Source organism: Pleurodeles waltl, chromosome 2_2 (assembly GCF_031143425.1).
Source record: "Pleurodeles waltl isolate 20211129_DDA chromosome 2_2, aPleWal1.hap1.20221129, whole genome shotgun sequence".
Taxonomy (NCBI): Eukaryota; Metazoa; Chordata; class Amphibia; order Caudata; family Salamandridae; genus Pleurodeles; species Pleurodeles waltl.
The window spans coordinates 815,514,627-815,537,481 of NC_090439.1; positions in this window are offsets into that span (position 1 = coordinate 815,514,627).

Below are 22,855 nucleotides of genomic sequence, written 5' to 3' on the forward strand. Positions count from 1 at the left end.
ATGGCGATGGAAAAACACCCCAAAGAGCAATATGTTCTAGTGAAGGAACAGTTGGATGGCAGACCCCCTTGTATAAGGCAGTATTTATGTGTCAAATGTAGCATGCAAGCCTTCTCAGCCCACCTCACTGTCATCCTTACCAGATGGGTGAATATCCCTTATATTATTGGGGGATTTTAGCTGTATCTTAAACCTGCAATTACATTACTCCTACCATCCTTTGCCAACCTCTCCTGTAGTGACAGCCACAACCTACTTCACCCAATGGCTAGTGCACTGGTCCCTTTTGGATAGCTGGCAAATCCTTCATCCCGATGCACGAGAATACTCTAACTACTCACCTCCTCATGATCTTCATGTGTGCTTAGACCTAATGCTCTGTCACCCAGCCACTCAACTCCAGGCCATAACTGCTGAGTACTTAGGGAAAGCATTCTCAGATCACAACCCGCTTCAATTGCACCTTCAGTGGTGTGCATCACACCCGCAGGTCCCAACATGGCAGTTGCAGCCATCCATGTTGGAGAACCCAGTATTTTGTGATGTGATTCATGAAGCAATTTCCCATTACCTGACAGAGAATTGGAGCACAGCTACCTCCAGATCAATCGAATGGGAGGCACTGAAAGTGGTACTGCAAGGCCAATGGATCCATGGAGTGGTGGACTTGAGGGTAGACCTTCATAGGGAACCTGGTCCGGACAGAGATATCTCTAGGAGCCCTGGAAGTGGCTGCACATGTAAATTACTTGGAGCACCCGGCCCTGGCCAACTGATAGAACAGCTGCGATGTCTGGACTTTCGGGCGTATGAGGAAAAAATTCACTCGGAAGGGGACAAGTCCGGCTACTGCAAAGTGCAATGCCAGTTACCCCTATTACCTTGCTTAGAATGACTCCAACCCACCTGGCAACTAGTCAAGACGCCATACAGGTAGCATTTATTACTCATTACCAATGCCTCTATGATCCCCCCTTGCAAAATGCCAAGTCCGTCTCCAAGACTTCCTTGATAGAGTCACATTACCAGGTGTGGATGCCATGGCCTGGGAGGACCTTAATGCACCTATCATGCTGCAAGAAATCAGAGGAGCCAATTGGGGAGAGGCCACAAGTTAGACTCTGGGTCTAGATGGTCTCCCTGTTGAGTTTTATAAGACCTATGAGGACCTCCTGGCTCTTAAGCTGCTCGAGTTGTATCGGGATGCCCTGACAGCAGTTTGACTCCCCCATACTCTTCAAGAGTCCTTGCTTGTGCCCCTCCAAAAGTCTGACAAGGATCCACTAGAGGTGATGTCATACTGCCCACTGTCCATGCTAGGGACGGGTTACAAAATCATAAAGAAGATCATAGCGGTGTGACTCCTTGTGTGTCTGCCTGGCCTGGTCCACCCTGGACCACAACAGCTCTATTCCCAGCAGATCAACCATCCTAAATATTCCTAGGCTTCATAGAGGGTTGCAGCTGGCCCCCACCCACTAGCCCTGTGTGGCGTGCATAGATTTAGACCTGGAGAAGGCGTTTCATACCATGGAGTGGGGCTTTATGTTTGAGACGCTAATATCCATGTGTATCAACGGCAGAATTCAGTGACTCATCCGGCTCCTCTGGAACCTACTGGCTGGGTGAAGTTTGGGCAATGCATCTCTGACCCAATACTGGTAACCAGGGTAATGCGACATGGGATCCCCTTGTCCCCGCTCCTCTTTGCCTTGACAATGGTGCCCCTGGCTCAGCAGCTGAACCAGAATGATGCGCTCATACCGTTCAAGCAATTACAAACTGAGTGTGACCTACCTGCAGGACATTTTCTGACATATGGCAGGCTATTAGCTCAGATGAACCCACACTGGCAGATAGTCAACATGGAACTGCAGCAGCATCCACTAGTGCATACACTTCACAACATAGGCGGAGGCCACCGACTGATCACTTGATTCACACGCGCCTTTGCCTATACTTTGCAGGACCCTTTGCTACCAACCAAAAAGAGCTAGAAACAGGACCTAGGTCAGGTCTTGACATAGAAAGAAGGGGACAGGATACTGATATATCCGTGTAAGCTTTCTTGTAATGTCAAGTTTCAATACATTACAACATTTTGCATAGGGCTTACTTTACCCCAGCTAGGCTGCACAGGGTGTTTGAGTCTGACTCCAGCTGCCCTCAATGTGGAACACCAAAGGCAGGCATGGCTCATATGTTTTGGGAGTGCCCAGTAGGGGCAGCATTGTGTAGGGAGGTCATGAGCGCAACCTGAGACCAACATTACTGGGCGGAGTGATCTCTACATGATGATGGGTCGAATCCTGGGACTGTTCAAGCACAAGAAAGCAGGAAGTCTTGTAAACCGATTCATAGGCCTGTTGATGCTCATAATTTGCAGATCTATTGCAATGCAAGGGAAGGCAACCACGCTCCAGGATAAAACACCGGTGTGCTGCGGCATTCAAGTGTTGTAGGGCTGAATCCGTTGTGCTAAAATGAGAGGAGATGCAAGGTTTAGGCAGGGTCCTTGTGGCTGCAGATTGGGATACAGTGCTCAATGATCTGCAAGAGTTAAAGGTCCCTGATTGAGGGAAGCAGAATCTGCTTATTGGCTGTTAGTACATGTTATGGGCCTGGTGATTTTCCTGGTTTTATCCCCTCAACGCTGTGCCCCACACAAATGATAGTACAGCAACATGGGTTGGGAACATCCAGCATGTGCACAGCGCATTCCTGGTGTGAGAGTGAGAGAACAAATGCCATAGGATTACTTGAAGGGAAGACAAATAGAGACCCTTGAATGTCTGCACCCGTATCTGTAAACGTTGAGACCTGTAGTTACTACTGTTCATTGTTTATAATATGGCCCAATTCTTCCTGTCGAAGTTGATATGTTGCCATGTATGCACAGAGCTCGGAGTGGGAGTTCTACACTTGGAAATGTAATACATATCAGTCAGTTTACAATTTGCCTATGTGATACTGTAATAAAAATCAATGCAAATGAGTTAAAAAAATAGAGAGATATACATTTTTAGATACTTGGACCTGTCCCAGCAAAATGACAACTTATCCCAGGAACCAATCTCCATTTTGATAATGACTGCTACACATTTAGATTAGTTGACTACAAGGCCAGAGGCAATACTGAAGAAATTAGAATTTTAATCACTCGATCTCCTGTCATTATAGTATATCGGAGGTAGAACAACACATCATCCACATAAAGTGAAATGCGGTCCTCTATTTACCCTCTGCAGCTGAAATTCCAGAACGGGGCATCAATATGATTCCATTCTGCTGATCAACCTATTATCAGGGTGAACAGCCAGATAGAGTGGCGACATACCTACCTAGTGCCCCACTTAATGGGAAAGGCATTGACAATGCTCCATTCTCCCTCACTCTGGCACATAGGGGCAAATACAGGGTCTGACGAAAGGTATTCATAACCTTGTCGCGTAGGCTCTCACCATTCTAATGAGAATACTGGATTTGAGCGGCAGAATCGCATGCGATGTGGGAGACTGAGGCCCTCATTCCGAGTTTGGCTGGCGGCAGTAGCCGCCAGCCAAACGGGAACCGCTACTTGGCCGCTCCGCGGTCAAAAGACCGCGGAGGCCATTCTGGCTTTCCCGCTGGGCCGGCGGGCGCTCGCCAAAGGAGCGCCCGCCGGCCCAGCGGGAAAGGCCCTGCAACAATGAAGCCGGCTCCGAATGGACCCGGCGGAGTTGCAGGGGTGCGACGGGTGCAGTTGCACCCGTCGCGATTTTCACTGTCTGCAATGCAGACAGTGAAAATCTTTCTGGGGCCCTGTTAAGGGGCCCCTGCACTGCCCATGCCGGTGGCATGGGCAGTGCAGGGGCCCCCAGGGGCCCCACGACACCCGTTCCCTCCATCCTGGTTCAGGCTGGCGGGAAGGGGGTCGGAATCCCCATGGCGGCGCTGCAAGCAGCGCCGCCATGGAGGATTCTCCCAGCCGGGGGTAATCCAGCGGGGAACCGCCGGACCCGGCTGGGCGACCGCGGCTTCACAGCTGCAGTCGGAATACAAAAGGAAGCACCGCCAGCCTGTTGGCGGTGCTTCCGTGGTCGTCGACCCTGGCGGTCGATGACCGCCAGGGTCAGAATGACCCCCTGAGTCTTAACCCACTACAGGTGACACCTGCCACCCCAATCGCCACCCCAATCCGGGTTTTGCTCCGGCTAACTAGCAGTGCCTCATCTCTACCCAAGAGCAGGGTTGATTGGGCAGCCGAGCGTATGACACAATTGACTCCTCAAGGAAATCGTGGTTACTCATATCTCATCTGTTTCTCTCAGTTACAGTAGTCTCACATATACAATGACAAGCAGAGGTAATGTATATTTCAAAAAGGGTTTAATGAAGTGACTGCATCTTAGACAATAATGCATATACTGCAATAACCAGGACGATAAAGCTTGACAGGATCAAAATTGTGACAAGGAGAGTAAAGCATAGAAATAACGCTACCATATTGTCACTAGAGTCAAATAGACTAATTCCTACCTAGGCTATATTAGAGCACAGCTCTAGTTCTGCCCTTCAGGTTCCCGTGAGAAGACATCATCCCCCATACCTGAGCAAAGGCCTGAAGTCTGCATAAGCAGCTGTAGTGAAGCGTTGAGCAATGAACTTACAGTTGTGGTTCTCTGGCTGGAATCTCCCTCTAACGTGTATGGGACAAGGAATTGTTTTTATAATAAAACAACTGATATTCTGAGAAAATGTCCCTACATAAGGATGTGTGTGTTTCTATGAATACCAGAGACAAAACATTTACCACGTTCACCGGCAACCTATCTTACTGTGGCCTTGAGAGAAGCACAGAGTGCTTGTTTAGGAACACAGTGCTAGCCTAAGGAAAGAATAGCTAGATAGAGAGAAATAAAAGAAGACCGCAAATGTGGCAATTGCTAAAATAATAAACAAAGCTGAATAAAATATATCTAGCTTAAAGTGCACAGAGGCAGGCCCATGGTGCTAAAAAACATGCATGGAACCATAACTAAAATGGCTACACAACAACCTGGAAGAAGAAGTCCCAGATGACCGAATAGAAGGCCTTTTCGAATTTCCAGTGGACCTACGCTAAGGGGCATTCAGCTGCATGACACAGAGCTGTTATTGAGCCAGATACAGGACCTGTGGCGGCTCAAGTGCTGATTTTGCCTTGGTTGCGATTTGCTGAGACTGGAACACATTTACCAGCTGGGTTTTGTGTTCAGAATGGCTTCTTGGAGGTGCTGAGCAAAACCTCTTAAATTCAGTTCTAGCTTGGGTCACTACAAAGCTTTCAATTAAAGAGACATTAACTCATCAAGTCTAATCTTAGAACCTACTAATGATCAAGACTTTGATGGAGGTTCCATCTAGGGAACCAAAATAGTGGTTCCCCACAGCATTTGAATCATATTTGACTTTTAAAACACAGAGCATACTAAGGGGGTTATTACAACTTTGTAGGAGGTGTTAATCCATCCCAAAAGTGACGGTAAAGTGACAGATATACCACCAGCCGTATTACGAGTTCCATAGGATATAATGGACTCGTAATACGGCTGGTGGTATATCCGTCACTTTACCGTCACTTTTGGGATGGATTACCACCTCCAAAGTTGTAATAACCCCCTATATCTAATTTCCAGGGAAAGGAGATCAATAAATTGAACTTTCTTTCAATTATTCAAGTGTTGCTTCTAAAAGATAAAAGGGAACAGGGGAACCTTTGCAGCAAGTATGTATTTATGTATTCCATTTTCATGGTAGCACAGTGTTCAGAGTTTTAAAAAAAATGCAAAAATCATCTACATTCAGAACACATTCATCTGCTATGACCATGTACATTGAAAGTAGTTTCAGTTTGAATAGACAGCATAGAGACAAGACTTATTGAATAGTACACACAATAAGTGAGAAAAAATGATGGATATTAATGGCATCACTGTAAACTCAAGTCCCCATTTGGAATAAGCATTAGTTCTGTTCTTTTGAATATCGAGAATTCAAAGGTACTCCCTTGTAAATATAATTAAGATGTTTTAGAGTGCTCTTGCACCATTGGTTTGTTGGTGCTAACTAAACAGAGAATCCTGCAATGAATAGGAGTATATTTGTTTGAAGAGCCAGGTCTTTAGGGATTGTATTATGCAGAGCAAATAATTCTGAGCAGGCAGCAATGGGAGTCCACATTGTGGGGGCACAAACCTGGAACTGCAGCCCCATCTCTTTCTTTGGCAAATATAGGCACTGTAAGAAGGTGAGCAGAGGAATCACTTAAAGACCAAGAGAAGACATACCTGATACCTTGCTTTGTCACAATGGAAAGGGGCCAGTTTTTGTAGGTCTTTAAAGACAATGCAAAGTATTTGAAATTGAATTCTGTATTTCCCAGGCAACCAATGCACATGTTTTAACATAGGTGTAATGTGAAATCTCTTAGAAAGCGTTGGTAATTAACTGGACCACCACATTTGGTGTATATGCAGCTTATGAAGGAAATAATTAAATAATCCCATGTAGTTGAGTTTAGAGTAGATCAGGAACAGAGCTGCAGCTAGAACAGTTCTATTTTCCAAACATAAGTAGAAACATACATTTTGAGTCTACCAAGGAGGTCTGAGGTTTCAGCATAGGTCTGCTGTCAGTGGCCACCCCGACAACTTTAGCCTGTGTGGTAGGGGTAGGTTCTACTTTTGAAGAGAGGACAAATCCTTTTAGAGACCCATTCTGTTACTGACAACAATAACCTAAATCTTGTCCCCATTCAATTTAATTTGTTTATTGCCCATCTGTTAGAAATGGGGTCTCTAGTAGGCAGAGCTATATACCTTTGTCCAAGTAGCGATCACAGTCCTAGTCAGGGTAAGTCACAACACAATCCAAATTATCCTGTGCCCACCCACTGGTAGCTTAGCACTGAGCAGTCAGTTTTACCTTAGAAGGCAATATGTAAAATATTTGTGCAATAAATCATACAATAACACAGAGAAAACAACACAAAAATACACCACACAGGTTTAGAACAACTGATGATATGTATCTGAATAAAATAAGGTTATCCAATAAGCACAAGTTGAAATATTACTTTTAAAAGATTTAAAAGAGTCCAATCCTTAGAAACAAAGAGTTGACTCTTTCTTACACACACTACCTAATGTGCGTCAAAAATAACTAAACGTGGGGACCACAGAGGAGGAGATGCGTGGAAAAATAAGGTGTCATGTTGGATTTTCCAAAACGGCACAGACAATGCATCCTTTCTTTCCATGCTATAAGGGGTTATGTCATTTTTCGGCACACACTCTTGGTTCCTCACTGCAAAGTGAGGATATTTTGACGCCCGGGGACAATGCGCTAAAAATAATTGACGCACTGGAAGAAGGCATAGGTGCTGCATTGATCCGGTAGACGATGCATAAAATTTTCCGTCACAAGGTAGGTGTTGCATTGAAATTCCAAACGGGAAGTCGGGCTGTGTCATTTCGGTCAACTGTGCGGTGATTTCTTGGTCGCAATGTAAGCTTTGCATCGTTTTCGGCCGGTGTTGAATCCATTTTTAGATGCACAAGGAATTTCTTGAAGAGGTGAAGTCCTTGTTGGCCCTGAGACTTCAGAAACAAGAGGCAAGCTCAATCCAAGCCCTTGGAGAGCACTTTTGGGAGAAGGCAGAGTTCTTCCAGCAAAGTCAGAGGCCAGCAGGGCAGCAGGGCAACAGGCCTTCTCAGCAATGCAGTCCAGATGAGTCTTTTGTGTAGCCAGGGAGCTCCTCAGACAAAATTCTGGTGTTGATCCAGAAGTGTCTGAGTTAGTGGGGTCAGAGTCCCAGTTCATATACCCCAAAATACCTTTGAAGTGAGATTTCAAAGAGTGGTTTTGAAGTGCACAAGTTCCCCTTTCAGCCTAGTCGTGTCTGCTAGGGTCCCAGTAGGGGGTTATCAGTCCCTTTGTGTGAGGGCAGGCCACTGGCCTTTGAAATGTAAGTGTAAGCCCTTCACCCTCCCACTTCAGGAAGACCCATTCAGTATGCACATGAATGCAGATGTGACTGAGTGTCCTCTTTTTGTGGTTGTCTGGGTGAAACGAACAAGGGGGCTGCCAACCAGCATAGACCAGATGTTGATTAGACACAGGCTGTAAGGCACAAATGGTTTTAAGGGCAAAGAAATGCTCACTTTCTAAAAATGGCATTTCTGAAATAGTAATATAGAATTCAACCTTACCAATAAGCAGGATTTTCTATTACCATTCTGGTCGTACTAAATATGACCTAGTAACCCCTTTCAGATCAGAGTCTACCACTCAAAAAGTGCCTGAGTGCAGTCCTAATGCTAGTCTATGAAAGGAGCAGGCCACACAGTAGTGGAAAATGAATTTAGGAGCTTTTCAATACCAGGACATATAAAACACATGGGTACATGCCCTGTCTTTTACCTATGTTAGTGCGCCTGGTCCTTAGTAAGTAAACTTACAAGGGGACGCGCACAGGTCGATGAACCGTTCGATTCGCATGGAGTCTCCTAGCTAGGGTATGGTTGGTACTCTAAATGATCGACACACAAACTTAATTAAGCATTACTCATCATCAGTAATGAATCAAAGAACACGACACACCATGACCTTTCAGTCATGAATAACCACAACTCGTTATACGTTTAATGATTTAATTTCCCTATTAGTTACAATACTAAACATGATGTTAATTCGACACAACTCAATTCAATCAGAATCCGTATTAATTTATTAGAAGGCGCCAATAACATAGTACGATCAAAACCTGCATCAAAGCATATTCTAATGCATTAGCAAAAGTCAACAAAAAGAATAAAGGTAATAAATCTTCTCTAGTCATAGAGTTCTGCAAAACAGTCCGTCAACCATTTGTCTCTAAATCTGTCAGTCGTCATTTAAGAGAAACCTCATCTAATCCAGATTAGCATCAGCATGTGGGACTTCATGCAAAAGCAATTTAGAACAAGAATTTGTGAAATATCATCTAACTAAGAAGATTATTTAGACAGCGCAGTTGGTACCTAGAAAGGAAAGGCACAATGTTATATTTCAGTCACATTATCATGTCTCCCTATCCTCTGTATAGATCAGCAACAGTGTCAGTCTTCATCTTCAGGCAACAGTCGGTCAGTATCTCATCAGGCTCTCAAGAGTATGAGCCCAATGACAGAATCTCAAATCACCTCAGCAATCTCGCAGTCTCGCTTCCCAACATCTAGCATCTACATCTAACACCTCTCCACATCTGTTCTAAAGTCTTCTTCCCTCTGTCACGTTGTTATATTCAAGTCACCCAGACTATCCCCCAATTCCTAATTGGTCACTTAATCGTACAACTTTTCTCTACCCAATAAATTTTGGAAATCAAATCTATGGATTTTAACATTTCACAGTCCACACATCGTTGATTGGTTCACTTTGCAATGTCTTCATCATCTGGCTCGTCAGTTATCAAAAATGTTGCATCGTCTTCTCCAGTCAGTGCCTTCATTGTTCAAGTCCTGGGAAAGTACACTCAGTGCACTTTGCACCCCAATCGTTACATTTCTAGTTCCATTATCTCCTGTCCATCGGTTCACATAGAGGTTTCAGCTAAGCAAATTTGACTAAATAATGAGCAGTTCACGGTTAGTTCAGCTTCTCAGCATTTCCCACTAAACGAAAAGAAATACAGCTTCTACATGAGGCATGGCAAGACTAGGCCAAGACATTAGCTAAGTTAAGGTCTACAATTATTGCAAAGCATAGGTTATATCTCTCAATATGATACATTACTAATTAATCCAATATATTTTCAATATTTCATATATGTTAATTACTCTTTTAATATACTTTGTGAATTCTGGTGGACACACTCCAAGGTCACAATTTTAAACGTGCACATTACTTTTCTATGTTAATCATTTTCTAACAAACTCTTTATTAGAACACAGAAACACTCATAATGTTTAATTAAGTCATTTGCGTTAACAATTCCTCCTCTGATGACTAAATATGTCATCACACTTATTTTCTTTTTTATCATTCACAATTCTATCGCTTCAGCATTTTGTCATCTCCTCAAATCTTCCCTGTAGATTCTTTCCCTGTTTCGTTCTTTCCTCCTATGGTTATTTTTAGACCTTTTCAATGTAATCCTTTGACACAATTTACATAATCCCCATATTCCTAACATGCAAGCAATTACAATTAATATTATCTGTATGATTACTAGTTGTACCCCATCCCAAATGTTACTAAGCCAGTTCCCCACTGAAGCAAATCCTTTTCCTACCTTTTCCCACACACCTGGTTCTTTCAATTCCTTCACATCACTACTTGAGTTAGTCAGGTTAGTAAGATGGGGCCAGATGTAGCAACTTCCCAAATTGCGACTTGCAATTTGCAAGTCCCTGCGACTCGCAAATTGCAAGTTGCAATTTGGGATGCAGAAAGGTGTCTCAGACACCTTCTGCGAGTCGCTATAGGGTCGCAAAGACCCACCTCATTAATATTAATGAGGTGGGTTGCAATTTGCGACCCCATAGCGAGTCAGGGCACTCACAGGGATGGAGGCCTGCTGTAGTCAGCAGACCTCCATGTTCGTGACTGCTTTGAAATAAAGCAGTTTTTTTTTTTTCAAAGTGCAACCCGTTTTCCTTAAAGGAAAACGAGCTGCACTTTGAAAAATAAACCGAAACCTTTTGTTTCGGTATTTTTCAGGGCAGGTAGTGGTCCATTGGACCACTGCCTGCTCTGAAAAATTATTTTTTGGTCCAGTCACAAAGGGGAAGGGGTCCCATTGGGACCCCTTCCCGTTTGCGACTGGGTTACCATCCACTTCAAGTGGATGGTAACTGCGAGTCCATTTGCGACCGCTTCCACGGTCGCAAATGGAATTGCATACCAGTGCGACTCGCAAATAGGAAGGGAACACCCCTTCCTATCTGCGACTCTGAAATGCATTTTGTGAGTCGTTTCCGACTCGCAAAATGCATTTCTACATACCAGATGGGCTTTAGCGACTCGCAAATGGCGTTTTTCGCCGTTTGCGAGTTGCTAAAGCTTTCCTACATCTGGCCCTAAGTCTCTTATCTCCTTACTATTGTTAGGAATGTATGAGCAGCAATACCTAGAGTTATTCATTTTACAGACTCCGCCATCCTTCGCTAGAAGGATGTCTTAAGCAAGACGATTTTGAAATGTCTTAGCTTTATCCACAGACAATTCAGTATCTATCAGGAGTATTGCCCCTGTAAAATTTGTCAGCATGTTATCCACAATAGTAGACAACTTCCGTATCTTGATCAAATTCAGGATGATTCCCAATGAAGGAATCACTGCACCAAATATATCTCCCACTATCGCACAAGAGGATTCCCTCCTCTGTCTCTTGTGATGTAATTCAGTCAATTTCGGAAACTTTTTCAAGTCCTCTATCTGGTAAATCTTTGGGAACACTATTCCCAAATAACATGTCCCATACCATCCTCTGAAACAGAAACACATGCCTACATTCACTCGTACCCACAAATAAAGTGTCAGTACACAACTTTGGCCTATATAACCAAAGCTTCCCTACATGTAATGCATCTGAAGCTAGTTTCCCTTGCGTCTTAATTGCAGTATAAGCATAATCATTCTTGTAAGTTCTTTTCTCTAAGCCTTTTTCTAATTTCTCTTTTACTGCCTTTCTCCTATTGTCAGTATGCCCTAAGAAGCTCTTCTCTAAAGGTGTAAGCAAGAATGTTAGGTTATTTTTGTGTGTTAGTGTAGGTTCAAAGAATCCTCTAACCAATACTATGTCATGGTCCTTAGCTACTCTACTCAGATACCTAATTAAACAAAAACACTACATTATAATTAGAATAAAAATACTGAATATACTCCTGGTCATAGAACCTTGTTAGTAGCAGACTACAACTCATCCCGTCGGTTAATGGAAGACTATGGTATGTAACTCCTTCCTCAACTGACAAAGGAATTTGCGTACACACAAGACAATCCCTTGCATCCATCGTCTCAACATACTCACTCAACAAACGAGAAAAGACGTTAGAAGAAAGTTCTCCTTGATCATTAGTATATTCATGCAAATATTTCTCATCTGACTTAAACTTCTCTAAAGCCTTTAGAGTAGGTGTCTCAGAAGCAGTGGTAAGGATGGCTCCTTTACCATCAAGAACAGGCATACCCACAATCACTACTATAAGCAAAATCCCACCTATAGTTGCCAATCCAATGCTCATATATTTATAATGCTTAGCACTCCTAACCTGATTATTGAACTCAGCCATGATCTGTAAACAATCAGAAAGCAGAAGTAACTTAGAAAAGTGCAGCAAAAATAAAAAATAAACAATTCTTCTTTCAGCAGCTCAGTTTCACATCCAGGAACCGTTATCTTTCTCAATATCGATTAGCAGCTTGTCACATCTGGTTTTCGAATGTCAAAATAGGATTATCAATGTGTTTTCTAGTTGGCTTTCAACAGTCTAGTTTTTTCAAAATAATCCTTAGATAATTTTCAACAGTTCAATTCCTTGCTCTTCTTTAGGTTACAGCAAAATATTGACTCGGAACTTCCCTATCAAAACAAAAAGACATAGACCTGTGCTGCCATTCGTTTGTAGGTGTACATGCCCATTCAGGATCTGTGCATCTCCGACTTGCTATTCTCTTTCTTTTCAACTTTTGATCACCACTCCTCTCTCCTTCACTTCATTCTTCTTTTCTCGTAGTATCTACTTCTTCCTCTACTGTTTGATCAATGACCACTTCCTTTCTTTTCTCTATTTGTAATTCAGGCCAATTATCTCCTTTCCTCGATCCTTCTGTAAATATTTTTCTCAGGCTTGGACTCTTCTCCCTTTCTTTTTCTATGGTGTTTTCTTTTGATGTACCTGCAACAGGCTCAGGAGAAGTCAAATCACCTTGGCTTTGATCCAACTCTACTACCTCCCCTTCTTGGTCTGGCATTTGCTCTGTTTGTTTCTCAGAACCGTCTACCTCTGGGATAACCCCCGATGTGCTAGGCTCCCCTGCTGCATCCGTTGAGATTGATTCTCAAGCACCCTCCTCTTCACCTTTGTCTCTTAGAGTGGTAATGGAACCATCTTCCACAAGATCTCGTTCGATTTCAGGATCTCCTTGCTCCTTTTCTGGTTCAGGTGCTGTAACTTGTTTCGCAATTGTTGGTGCTCTCAACAACGCTTCTTCATGATCCAGTGGAAATGCGACGTGCCATGTGTGACTTGCTTGAATCCAGTTTGGAATTTCTGCACACTTTACAGCTGTCGTAGTCATCAAGATCACCTCGTAAGGTCCCCGCCAATGAGGCTCCAAACACGTCTTGCGCACGTGCTTGCGGACAACAACCCAATCGCCAGCTCTCAGGTTGTGCCCAGGATCATAAATTTGTGGCAGTGTGGCAGCCTCCACCTGCTGAGAGAAAGAGCAAACCACATCAGCCAGATCCTTGCAGTAATCCAACACAATATCATCTGTAATATTGACAAGTGCATTGGCTGGAACTGCTGGCAATCTCATTGCCCTGCCCATAAGAATGACCCTTGTGGGGTGACAGTCCTGTTTTCCTGTCAGGAGTGTTTCTCATTGACATCAACACCAAAGCCATTTCAAATTCCTAACTGCACACATCTTGGCAATTCTTGATTTCAAAGTACCATTCATCTGCTCCAGTAGTCCTGATGCTTCAGGGCGATAGCTACAATGCAACGTCTGCTCAATGTTTAGTGCTGCACACAAAAGTTTAATCACCTCGTTATTGAAGTGTGTTCCCTATCTGATTCTAAAGAGATCGGAAATCCGTAAGGTGGTATCAACTCTCTAAGCAATAACTTTGCTACTGTGAGGCTATCATTCCTTCTTGTGTGATACGCTTCAATCCAATGACTAAAAAGGCACACAATCACCAACAAGTATTTCAAACCTCCACATGCAGGCATCTCAATGAAATCCAATTGCATTCTGCTGAATGGACCTCCTGCTCTTCCAATGTGGCTCAAGTTCACCAAGGTCCCTTTCCCCGCATTTAACTGCTGACAAATAACACAGCGATGACATACTGCTTCTGCGGCTTGTCTAAACTTGGTGTTAAACCAATCTATTTTAAACAAACGAACCATGGCATCCCTCCCAATGAGTGCCTGACAGTTATAGTATCTTGCCATTTGTGATACAAAGATTTTGGCAGAACCATTTGACCCTCTTCTGATACCCATAGCTCGTCCTGTCTCTGCATGCATTTCATTTTTAGCCACGACCTTGTCTCCTCCTTGTAAACATTACGTTGCAAAGTTTTCAACTCTTCCATTGTGTCAATTACCATGCATAACTTGCACATGTGGTGTCTTCTTCAGACATCAATTCCCACTTGTCTTTGAATGATATACATTTTAATGCGCAAAACCTTGCGACTTTATCCGCATATCCATTTCCCAGTGGCACGTAGTCGTGTGTTTTCAGATGTGCACTGCATTTTACCACGGCAATTTCTTAAGGCAATTGTATTGCATTCAGCAATTCTTTTATTCTTTCTCCATTTCTCTCTGGTGAACCAGTAGAGGTCGGGAAACCTCTTTGCGACCACAATTGACCAAAATCATGAACAATTCCAAACCCATATTGGCTATCTGTATAGATAGTGACCCTCAGTCTTGCAGACACATGGCACGCTCTAGTAAGAGCAACCAATTCTGCTACTTGTGCAGAACATACCCTTCAACGCCAAGAAGCTTTTAAGATAAGTGTAATTGTGCATACGGCATAACGTGCTCTCAATGTTCCTGTACCATCTCTAAGACATGAACCATCAACAAAGACAATTTGATCATTTTCTTCCAATTGAGTATCTCTGATGTCAGGTCTTAGTTTTGTGCACAACTCAGTTACCTCGAGACAATCATGATCAATGTCTTCCTCTTTTTCAATTTCAACAGTATCACTTGGAAGTAAAGTTGCCGAATTCAGCACTGTACATATTTTCAATGTTACATTTGGAGCACCTAAAATGCTTGTCTCATACCTTGTCAGTCTGGCACCAGTCAAATACTGTGTTTTCGTCCTTGTCAGTAAAATCTCAAGTGAGGGACCATTACCGTCAGGGGAGATCCCAATACTACTCCCTCACATTGTGAAAGACTTTGACCAACTGCGGCAAGTGCACACAAGCAACCCGTTAAGGCTGCTGCAACTGGGTCCAAGATAGCTGAAAAAAAGCCTACTGGGCAATAAGCACCTCCATGGACCTGTGTCAAGACAGACAAATAACAAGCATCACCTTCATGACAAAATAATGTGAATGGTTTTGTGTAATCAGGCATACCCAACATTGGAGCTCTGCACAAACTCTCTCTCAGCTCAGTGAACACTTTCATCTGTTCCTGATCTAATGTTATGGGATCAGTAGTGGCTGTAGTGGCTTTGAAATCTCAGCAAAAGTTGGAATCCACTGACAACAGCTTTCCCAGAAACATCCTGACATCTCTCAGTAAAGCCGGGGGACTTCTCTCAATATCATTGTGATCCTTTCTCTGGAAATTCCCCTCGACCCTTTCTCAATGTGGTGACCCAGATATTTCACCTTCAATGGCGACACTTTATGACCAAATTTTCCCAAATGATTCAATAGGGCAATTGAGTCATACTTACACTCATCCCTTGTTTTGGAGGCAATGAGCAAATCATCAATGTATTGTACCAGAGTCAATTGAAACGGCAATTCCAATGACTCCAGGCTCTTTTTCAGGATCTGGTTAAATAAGGATGGTGACTCCGTATAACCTTGAGGAAGTCTCCACCAACTATAGACTCTGTCTAAGAATTTGAAACTAAAGAGAAACTGACTATCCTCATGAAGAGATACAGAGAAGAAAGCTTGTGACAAGTCAACCACTGTGAACCATTCTGCATCGCATAGAATCTGAAACATTATTACTGCTGGATTTGGCACCACGGGAAAACATTTGACTACTTTTCCTCCTTGGCGTGGTCTCCCTTAACTTTTTGCCTCTGTTCCCCAGGTTGTTGATGTGTGCTGGACTCTGATTTTACTGTTTTTGTTACTCTGGGCATGTTATCACTGCTAACCTGTGCTAAATTGCAAGTGCTTCTTTACAACATGTGTATGTAATTGGCTTTTCCATGATTGGCATATTTGATTTACTAGTAAGTCCCAAGTAAAGTGCACTAGAGGTGCCAGGGCCTGCAAATCAAATGCTACTAGTGGGCCTGCAGCACTGGTTGTGCCACCCACATAAGTAGCTCTGTAATCATGTCTCAGACCTGCCACTGCAGTGTCTGTGTGTGCAGTTTTAACTGTAATTTTGACTTGGCAAGTGTACCCACTTGCCAGGCCTAAACCTTCCCTTTTCGTACACGTCAGACACCCCTAAGGTAGGCCCTAGGTATCCCCAAGGGCAGGGTGCAATGTATGGTTAAGGTAGGACATATAGGCCCTCATTACGAGCCTGGCGGTCTGTGACCGCCAGGCTCGCGGTTGGCGGGAGCACCGCCGACAGCCTGGCGGTGCCCCTTAGGGCATTCTGACCGCGGCGCTTTGGCCGCGGTCAGTGCAGGAAAACCGGCGGTCTCCCGCCGGTTTTCCGCTGCCCGTCAGAATCCTCCAAGGCGGCGCAGCATGCTGCGCCGCCTTGGGGATCCTGACACCCCCTACCGCCATCCTGTTCCTGGCGGTTCGCCCGCCAGGAACAGGATGGCGGTAGGGGGTGTCGCGGGGCCCCTGGGGGCCCCTGCAGTGCCCATGCCAATGGCATGGGCACTGCAGGGGCCCCCGTAAGAGGGCCCCGCTTGTATTTCACTGTCTGCATAGCAGACAGTGAAATACGCGACGGGTGCAGTAGCACCCGTCGCACCTTCCCACTCCGCCGGCTCGATTCCGAGCCGGCGTCCTCGTGGGAAGGTTGTTTCCCGCTGGGCTGGCGGGCGGCCTTAAGGCGGCCGCCCGCCTGCCCAGCGGGAAACTCAGAATGCCGGCCACGGTCTTCAGACCGCGGTGCGGTATTCCTGCGGCGCAACTTTGGCGGGCGGCCTCCGCCGCCCGTCAAAGTTGTAATGAGGGCCATAGTAATGTGTTTTATATGTCCTGATAGTGAAATATTGCTAAATTCGTGTTTCACTGTTGCAAGGCCTGTCCCTCTCATAGGTTAACATGGGGCTACCTTTAAATCTGATTAAAGTGTAGATACCCTTTGTAAGCGGGTGGACATGTGGAGTTTGGGGTCTCTGAGCTCATAATTTAAAAATACATATTTTAGTAAAGATGATTTTAAGATTGTGGGGCTCATTCTGAGCCCGGCGGGCGGCGGGAGCCGCCCGCCTGGAGGGAGCCGCCAAATGACCGCACCGCGGTCAGAAGACCGCGGCAGCCATTCAGACATTTCCTCTGGGACGGCGGGCGCTCTCCAAAAGAGCGCCCGCCGGGCCAGAGGAAATGCCCCCGCAACGAGGACGCCGGCTCAGAATTGAGCCGGCGTAGTTGCAGGGGTGCGACGGGTGCAGTTGCACCCGTCGCGTATTTCAGTGTCTGCAAGGCAGACACTGAAATACTTTGCGGGCCCTCTTACGGGGGCCCCGCGGCACCCCCTACCGCCATCCTGTTCATGGCGGGTTTCCCGCCATGAACAGGATGGCGGTAGGGGGTGTCTGAATCCCCATGGCGGCGGAGGAAAGTCGGCAGGAGACCGCCGACTTTCCGCTTCTGACCGCGGCTGAACCGCCGCGGTCAGAATGCTCGTGGGAGCACCGCCAGCCTGTTGGCGGTGCTCCCGTGGTCGGTGGCCCTGGCGGCCACCGGCCGCCAGGGTCAGAATGACCCCCTGTGTGTTTGAAAATGCCACTTTTAGGAAGTGAGCATTTTCTTGCTTATACCATTTCTGTGACCCTGCCTGTTTGTGGATTCCCTGTCTGGGTCAGTTTGACAGTTGGGCTGGTTGCACCTCACACTAGACAGTGACAAAAAGGGAGCTGGGGTGTAGTGGAAGGGGAGGAGTGGTCACTCACACCTGAAAGGGCTGTGCCTGCCCTCACACAATGCAGTCTCCAACCCCCTGGTGAGTGTCTGGGGCCTGGCCTGGGCAAGGCAGAATTTCACATTCAAAAGAGACTTTACTTTGAAGTAGGACTACTTCAAAGGACAAATTGGGTATAAGAAGGGCACCACACACCACAGACTTTTGAAAACACTTCTGGAAATAAGAGGAACTTCTGCCTAGAGAAGAGCTGAAGAGCTGAGGAAGAAGAGCTGCCCTACCTGTGACTGTGCTTTGTGGAGCTATCCTGCAGTTGCTGCTTCTGCCAGAGTAAGAGGGCAAATACTGGACTTTGTGTGCCTTCCATCTTGAGAAGAACTCTCCAAGGGCTTGATTTAGAGCTTGCCTCCAGTTGTTTAAAGTCTCAGGGACAGCAAAGACTTCTCTCTGCCAGCACCTGGAGTCTTTGGAGAGACTCCTACTCTGCCCTGTGGTGCCCATCCAGTTTCTGGGACCCTGAAAGGAGAAGCTGGCAGCCTAAGAGGAGGAAATCGACGCACAGAGCGCGTGCGGAGAAAAGATCGACGCGACTCCGATCTGCGGCTGAAGAAACAATGTGCCGCCGGCTCCGCTGCTGAAAATCGATGTTCGCTGGAAAAGCGACCGAAGAATTGACGCATGGAGCAGGAGAAACGACGCGCAGCATCACTGAAGGAGACTAGGAGATCGAAACCTGCGCGGCGTGGTTTTTGAATCATCATGCGGCTGGATTTCCGATGCAAGTACTGCTGGGCGTGTAAAAACAACGCAAGGCCTGCCCGGACCCGAGAGTGCTGACCGGATCGACGCATCGCTCGCCTGCGGAAAGAAAGGACAACACACCCCGACCCAACGAAAGGAGAAACGATGCAAGGTCCCGCTCGTGAGTGGAATCGACGCATCGCAAGCCCTTTTTTGATGCACACTCACCCGTGCGGGGTTATTTTTGATGCACCCAAGGTACATTTTCACGCTAACAGTGCTAGTGTGTGTTTAAAACTACTTAAATACTCTTTTCGCATTTTTTTTGATAATTTGACTTGTGTATTGTGGATTTTTGTCGTTTTGGTCTTGTTTTGTTTAGATAAATATTTCCTATTTTTCTAAACCTGTGTTGTGTCATTTTGTAGTATTTTCATTGATTTACTGTGTGTGTTTGTACAAATACTTTACACCTAGCACTCTGAAGTTAAGCCTACTACTCTGCCAAGCTACCAAGGGGGTAAGCAGGGGTTAGCTGAGGGTAATTCTCTTTTACCCTGACTAGAGTGAGGGTCCTTGCTTGAACTGGGGGTAACCTGACTGTCAACCAAAGGCCCCATTTATAACAACTACCATGTCTTTTACCTTTCTCAAATCCTGCACCATTTGCACCTTTTCATACAGGTTTTTCAAACCCATTACTGGTGAATTACAAGGGCTGCTCAGCACTTCTTTCAAGACTCCATGCTTCACAAGGTCTCCAATTATCTGTGCTACTTTCATCAAGACATCTTGTGGCATATTGTACTGTGGAAGCTGCGGAAACACTACATTCGGCTTCAAAGTAACCTTAATCGGCTCCACTCCCTTGATCAAACCCACTTCTTTACCTGTTAGATCCCACACATTTTCCTGTACCGTTCCCTGCAAATCTGAATGAAGCTCTTTTATTGTAAACATTAGTAAAAGCTCAATCAATGGGTACTCTTCGTTGATAGTGTCATTTTCAGTTTCTGGAGTTAGTTCCTCTTCATCATCACTATTTGTCTGAATCTCTATCCCAGCAGTTGAGCTAGAGATCAAACATTTGGTCTTGCACAATAAGTCCCTTCCCAGTAAGGATACTGGGCTGGAATCACAGACTACAAACCTATGCAATCCTTAGAAATTGCCAATCTCAACTTGTACTGGATCTGTGATCGAATTTGTCAAATGCTTATTCGCTACCCCCAAAACCTGAACTGTTCTTCCTGAAAGAGGTAAATTCGGGACTTGTACACTCCTCACTGTGGAGCGTGTAGCTCCTGTGTCCACCAAAAGTGATACCTTGTGACCCATCACTCTTCCCTTCACCAAAGGTCCCCTCTGATCTACCTCGAGGGAGGCTGCAAGCATGCATGGCTCCTCATCCAAACTATCACTCATCCAATAACTGTTTATTTCATTCTCACTGTGTAATGGAAATTGGTGCACAGTTTTATTACTTCTGTCTTGTCTCTGATCTGTGACCTGTTGAGTAAGCATCACCTGGTGCTGCTGCATTGGGCATGAGGTATTTGCATATGCTGTCTAGGTACCATAGGCACCTGCTGCTGCACTGGTTGTAACTGTGTCATTTGTGCACGAGGCAATTGAACCTGCTGCATGGGTTGAAAATTCTGCATCTGATTCACATATTCTAAAAATTTGGATTAGGACCCCTCATTTTTGCCATTCGTACAATTTGAAATGTATTGACGTCACCACTTTGCTATATAACACCTTCCTGCACCATCGTCTAATGTCCCACGGCTACGCAAATGTGACACGGTAACATCTTTTCATCCCTTGTACATCATTCTGAACCACTACAGTACTCAGATCCGGACCACGATTTATATTAACTCCACGACCCCTGCCCCTCATCTGAGGCTGGAAAATGACAGTTCCCTGCTGCTGTGCAATCTGCTGAACAAAAGCCCCTTGCACTCCTGTTTGAGCTGCCTTAATCTGCATCACCATCACTTTCTCCTTCAGCTTTTTCTGCCTCAATTCAATCTCATCATTACAGTATTTTGCAAACTGCAACACCACATCAATCAGCTTTGCTTGCCAACAAATCAAATGACTCTTAATCATCTGACCTATTTCAGGTCCCAATCCCTCCACAAACCTGAACACAAAATGCAACATGTCTTTTGGCTCGATCGCTTCCTTGCCACTGTACTCCTTGAATGCCTTTAACAATCTCTCATAGTATGCATGTATCGACTCCTTTACCTCCTGCACTGTCCTGTCAATCCTTTGCCAATCAATATTTTTAAGTGAAATTCTCGTCTTCAAGAACTCAATCACCTTATAATAATGCTTCATTACTTCAGGAGGTGGTGCACCTGTAGTCCTATCCCTTTCTGGTTCACTCGTCGGCCAATCTACAGCTCTTTTGCATTCAACCCAAAAATCCTCATTTTTCCAGTCCATCTTATCTTCCTCTGTGATAGCAGGAAACAACTTACCATCCTTCAAGATCACTGTTCTCCACTTCTTCTGTTCCCAATCCCATCTTGCTTCCACTAGAGACTTCTCTACCTTTCTTATTCTCCTCTGAAACTTTATTTCCTGCTGCTGTCTCGCTATCAACTCCCAAACTGCAAACGCCTCTTGAACGCTTTGAAAAACTTCATCTTCTCTACTTTTTGGATATTCAAATCAAATCAGGAAATGACTTTTACTCCCAAGATTCCCTTCACCCACGTTCTCAACCAATTGCCTCTCACGGACAGCTGCCAATCCATGCGCGACCCTTCTCACTAAGCAAACTATCCCAGTGCGGCTCCAATGACGTCACACTCACACACATACTGCGGGTGGCAAAGTCTTGTGGCCCGTCCTCCCAAACTTCAATTCACACAATACTAATGCAAATTATTGCAAGCACTAATCAAAAAAAAACTCAAAACAAATCTGCTGGTTTACTACAGGAAGGTAACACAATCGCTTCATAGACCTTATGGATTTTCACTGATGGCCCTTTCACTCATGCAGCTATTCCTTTTTCTCAGTCTCCCACATTTGCAAGTAAAATTTGACCCGCAAATTCTACACTCAACTGATCAATGGGTCTGTCCTGGTGCACATAGGACTCACCAAATCTTAGTAAAAAATGTCTCCTGTTCACTTTAACTCTCACACCGACTTGTTGACCACGCCCGACCAACCTACCAAACCAGACAAATTACAACATATAACCAAGTGTCTCCTACAATTGTCGATATACTCAGGAGTCTTAGACCATGCAGGGTCCGTACAACAACAACCACGTGGACAATTTCTGAGCACAAAGTGCCACACACATATGAAGTTCGACTACTTCCCTACTCTCATACTGCGGAGTATGCACACTCCTACCAAAACTTTAACTGGAGTACGCAGACTCCCTATTTTCCCTCACATACGTTACAATTCACCTGCGATTTGCATAGGCTGTGCAAGCGCAACCTATCTCTTTCACACTATCACTAGAACGCTGAGAACATACCCAACTCTACTAGCATGATCCAGGATCTGGGAAAGTCATTTCTAGGCTTAAGGGGACATCATCTTTGCTACAATTGCCATTTCAGGAAAACAAAATCCAAATCTCAATAATGAATAACTAACCAACCTCAAACTACCACCATAAGCACCTAACTAGTTCTCCAAGGAAACTAACCATCAAGCTGCTATCAAAAACGATTAGCGCACCTGGTCCTTAATAAGTAAACTTACAAGAGGATGCACATAGGTCGATGAACCTTTTGATTCGCATGGAGTATCCTAACTAGGGTATTGTTGGTACTCTAAATGGTCAATACACAAACTTAATAAGCATTAGTCATCATCAGTAATGAATCAAAGAACACGACACACCATGACCTTTCAGTCATGAATAACCACAACTAGTTATACATATAATGATTTTATTTCCCTATTAGTTACAATACTAAACCATGAGGTTAATCCGACACAACTCAATTCAATCAGAATCAGTATGAATTCATTAGAAGGCGCCAATAACATAATCTGATCAAAACCTGCATCAAAGCATATTCTAATGCATTAGCAAAAGTCAACAGAAAGAACAA